Source organism: Amblyomma mixtum, chromosome 3, assembly GCF_055824585.1.
Source record: "Amblyomma mixtum isolate Tamu chromosome 3, ASM5582458v1, whole genome shotgun sequence".
Taxonomy (NCBI): Eukaryota; Metazoa; Arthropoda; class Arachnida; order Ixodida; family Ixodidae; genus Amblyomma; species Amblyomma mixtum.
In genome coordinates, this window is record NC_143014.1 from 255535463 (window position 1) to 255540373 (window position 4911).

Below are 4911 nucleotides of genomic sequence, written 5' to 3' on the forward strand. Positions count from 1 at the left end.
ACAAACATGCCACCATGAAGCACCATCCAGTGCGTCATCGTAGGTGCGTTAAGAAATGCGCTACTTGTGTTGCTATAGCCAAGTAGCTCCCATGCTTGCTTTGCAAGGCATATTTCCACGATTTTGATTTGAACGACCGGCTCAGTGATAGCTTCGCTTCACTCATTTCCTAATTTGTATTCTAGAAATTGAAAGCTGACGACGATTATCCAGAGGATAACATGTTTGACAACTAATAAAAGCGTCACATCGAGCACTTAGATATGCCTGCGCTTCCTCAGTGGCCAGGTTGCCGCCTCGCACGACGGCAGCCCCGGATCGATTCCCGCGTAAACCCCAATTTTGTTTTCGTTCCAATTCTTTATTTATTGCGATAGAAGAGCGGACATTTTCGAGGGCAGCCTCTGTCTAATGATCAGCCAAGGAAGGGTTTCGCCTAAAAATCTTGGTTGACGTTAATGGTTAATTATCCGAACTGTGCCTGCAATTAAAACCAGTGTCATAGGCTGTGCGATCACAAAGAAGAGTGACTCTTTTCTGCAGTAACTTCCGCTTCCTATTGTATAGCCGCGACAAAGTACCACAGCCTTTTCGAGAATAAACAACAGAGAACGCAGTGAACTAGAACTTACCTGAAAAATTACTGAAATACAAAAATAAGGGCCACTGTTTCAGATTCAGTTCAACGCGAAGCTGTCGGGCGAGGAAAAACAGCGCTATTTAAATATGGTCGCGGGAACACATGAAAATTCTGTGAGTCTCTCTACAAGCTTAGCGTTTGGTAAAATCGTCCGTTCACCTCCACATCCTAATTCACGAATACTACACCTTCGAGCAAAGGAAAGCCGCCTGAGCCGCGGAGGTGGACTGAACATCGCTGTTCTTCCATTTCTGTTTCCAGACAAGAACTTTACCCGAGAGCTCATTACACGAAATAAACCCTAGTAGAGTGCGGAATTTTTTCTGGCTCTATAACTTATTCCGCTCTGGCGATGTTTTGGGGTAGCAGCAGTGCAGAAAAAAGCTCAATGGCACTCATTTGCTCTCTGAATCACTCCGAAAGCTACACGTGGAAGTAGTCAAGGAAAGGAAGGAATACAAGCAGCAGCCTCAAGTACTACTCACAGCTGACATTGCAATGTTCCTTACATGACTTTCATTTTCGATCAAAAGGGTGGTTTCAAACTGCATATCGACTTGCCTGAACAGTTGTTTCACTGTTGTAAGTATCGTCGGATACCTCGTCTCGCAACTCGACAACAGCCGCCTTCAACTTTATCCAGATGGGCGATCCCCTGAACTAGGTCGACTGTCGGGCACCGAAGCTGCGTTGACAACGGAAGCGTTCGGGGCAAAAACCTTGCCCATATAGCAACTGTTACCACATAAAGGCCGTGAGAACGCACATCAAGAGATGGTGTGGTTTAATCGCTGTTTCTGAATTTCCTTCTTGAAGGTTTTCGAGAGCTGCAACAACCGCAAGAAAGAGTTCCAGAAATGTCTGGGTGGCTTCGTTCCACTCCACCCACCAAGTCTTGCAGAACGCGTGCAGCCGCTCTTTCGCCTTCCCTGTGTGTTTTCGGGTGATCGTTCTTTTATGTAGAGCTGTCATTTGAGCAGACTTTCCAAAAAACGCACACATTTCCCGGACGGCCCGAATGGCATTACGGATGTCGAAAAGAGTGCACGAATCACAGAACGCCAGGTTCAGGCAGTGACTAGCGCAGCGGGTACGCAACGCGGCTGGGTGCTTTTGCAGAATAACTGGCACTCCATTCAAACGACTACCAATGTCTTCGGTGTCTTCTTGTAGCTGCTGTCTGGTTTTCGCTTTGAAAACATGCGCTCGGAGCTAAAAAAAAAAAAATAACGCCCTCCGTCGAGCCGGATTCGAACAAGCGGCCTATGGATGTCCGTAGCACGAAACCTCTACAGTCCACCGCTCTACCAACTGAGCTATCGACGGCTTTTTTTTTTATTTCATGGAAGAACTTCCGTAGAAAAGAGGAAAACTTCAATCAGACTGGTTCGCGTCTCAAGTTACCGGGCTGCTTAATAGGAGCCCGCCATAGCCCTAACTCAACACTGCATCCCCATCAAAACATCAAAATTCAGGGAGGCACACACATGCATCTAGGCACGGCAGCCAGCTTGGAGGTTCTTCGCGTGCAGCATATACACTCCTCACCAAAGCGCACTGTTCACGAAACACAGATTTGGACGATCTTGGTGGCTCGGCATGTCTGTCCATCATACTGAGCTATCGACGGCGATGGATTCCAGCACGATTTCGTTGCCTCAGGTGTGCTCTGTTATCTTATCTTTTCCGTTTTTGTGCAACGCTCGAGCGCATGTGTCGTTCTTGCGCCCCCTCTTGATTGTTTCTTTATATTCCTTCGCACACGCAGTGAATAAACAGAAGTTGCGCCTGTACCATCTCGCTTGCTGTGTGTTGTCCTTTCCGGCGCTACTTTTTTTCAGAGCTCTGTTTTTGTTGCCTTACACTGCTAACTTTGTTTAGCTTACGTTGCAAAGTTTGTTTTTCTTTTTTGGCTGGGTTGCGCACGGCTCACGCAGTTTAGTTTGTCTTGTGCACTAATATGCTTGCTCCCAAAATTTTCTATAGCTCAGCGACGAATCCAGTCGCTTCCAGCGGCGGCTACCCAAGCTGCAGGAGGTAGCTGCAGATCAAAACATCTTCTTCCCTACAACGGCGTCTCCCAGGGCTTCAAATGCGCTCGTCCTGGTTTTAATCCGATGTGCTGCGGAGCTTGTCACTCGGAGGTGTCTTTCTAGACGCCACCTGTAATAAATCACGCATGAAATTGCTATACAGGCACACTAAGAGGCCGCACGCCAAGTGTAAAGCATTAACAAACCTGTTCATAGCTGCTTGACCTTTGGTTACTAAACCAATCTCGACTATTTCGTCAATCTTTTTCCACACAGACTTCTAATAAAGGGTTTGTTTCTTTGGTGGACAGTGCTGACAGCACGTCGCACCTATTCAGCTTGAGGGGTGACACAGATACTACCTCAAACGCACTGAACTGCTGTCGCTCGTTTTATTTTTTTTTTTATCGTCCTGATCAGGTGGGCGCTTGAGGGCCCTGTTGACTCAACACCGTGTGAAGGTGGCGTTCCTTGCTCTTTTATCGTGACAATTTCATGATCAAGAACATGCCTGAATGTGCAGCTGAGGTCCAGAAACTGCGCGTGAATGACGGCCGGGTCGAGTTGCTGCAGAACGGGCGTTGGCAGAGGCCGTCTTAGGTAAGAGTTATTGACAACGCGTTAAATTTGATTATTGTGGTGGGAAAAATCAATCACTCTTACTTGGAAAGAGGTCTTTGACCAATTTCTTCGTGTCGAGCGTCGGGCAGGATGGCGGCTTGTTCCACGCACATGGCAGGTCCGTGCACGACGTATGGTGGTGGTTGTTTGTGTAAACAGCCAGCGCCGCAGCGTGCTTGCATGAGCCCTCAGGATCTTCTGATCGCCTCCCGAAAGCTAAGGAACCATATTAAGAGCTCAGGCACGTGCGCACGTGTTAGCTAAAACCAAGGTGCTTACCTGTGCACGTCGTAATCGACGCTCATCAATTCCGCCACGCATTTTCCTATGATGTCTGACGGCCCCATGACGACAGAAAGCTCTTCTCGGACGCTGTAAACATGCTGCGCGTAAAACGATTGTTTGCCAAGTTTCCCGCTGCTGCCTTAAAACGTTTTAAGGTTTTTTGGTGCCTTAAAACGTGCTGCCTTCTACGTTTTAAATCCGCCTACAGCCGCAGAAGAGCACGCAGCTACGGCTTTGCGCTGCCATTCTTCCAATGGTCGAACAGACCAGTACAGACGGCTACCAGCCGGTTCGCCCGCAGGTGGCGCTTCATATTCCTGATCGGTAGCGCCCTCATACCAGTGTACGAGGCGGATACTCAAACAAGTTTTCTTCTTGTATGGCATTAATTCTGACTGCCGCTTGCAATCCGCGTGCTTCGGAGATTCGGCGGGTAATCGCTGGGCGCGATAGCCGCACATAACTACGAGTAAACGAACGTCACTCTTTGTAATGGCGTCATTACAACGTGAAAGACGTGAAATCTGTGCTTGCGACACGGTGACACTGCAAGCTCGCGAGCTGGCGCAGTAACCTCGATCCCTAGCAAACTAGCGCACAAATTTTTGCACCGTGCACTGTGTTGTCAGATGCCGCCAAAAAAAGAGACAACCCTAAGGCCTCTGTATTTTTCAAAGGTAACGTAAACTAACCCTCTCCTGGTCGTTTCCTCCCGTTTTACGACTTTCGTTCCAGCTTCGTTGCAGTTTCTTGCGTTTCTCCTTTTCCTTCAAAACCTAGCTATGGTTGTTCGTGCGCGCCACCTTTCTGTCTTTAATTTACAACATGGGTGCGGCGACGCGAAGGGGTGTGGCTCCCCGCCTTTCATGTTTGCCTCGTGTACCTCCTCACTGCAGTAACTACGTCTTTGCCCTAAGAACTAGTACTCTAAATCGGTAATCGTTAATGGGCTACACAAAAAAGAAACGTCAGCCTGGAGTAGGGTTCGGGACTCCACCGTCGCCCTCAGCCGAGCATCTTGTGCTCCCTCGCTCTCGCCTAATCATTTCTTCCCTCCCTCACCCTCGCCCTCACTAATTTTCATGCGCCGATCCTCTCTTACTTCCCCAAGTGAAATCCTCATGAGGTGAGGGTGAAGATGCCGTCATGAGGGCTCGCCCTCTTCAGGATGCCTACCTCTGCTGTCCACTGCCCTGGCTGCATCAAAAATTATACCACCTGTTGCGTTTTCTTCGTGTGAACGCGTGAATAAAAAATTTCAATGCAGGATCAGGCAAGACAGCTAAAAATCAACACACAACTCAAATGTGCGCAAGACTAGGCATGCGAAGC

At 48.5% G+C, this 4911-nt stretch overlaps 1 non-coding gene across 1 annotated transcript; it reads right to left on the bottom strand.

Moving 5' to 3' along the window:
• Positions 1-1875: 1875 nt before the first annotated feature.
• TRNAY-GUA (transfer RNA tyrosine (anticodon GUA)) lies at positions 1876-1966 on the bottom strand. The gene is given in 2 exon segments: positions 1876-1911; positions 1930-1966. It is a non-coding gene; the product is annotated as a tRNA-Tyr (tRNA).
• Between the last annotated feature and the right edge of the window lie 2945 nt (positions 1967-4911).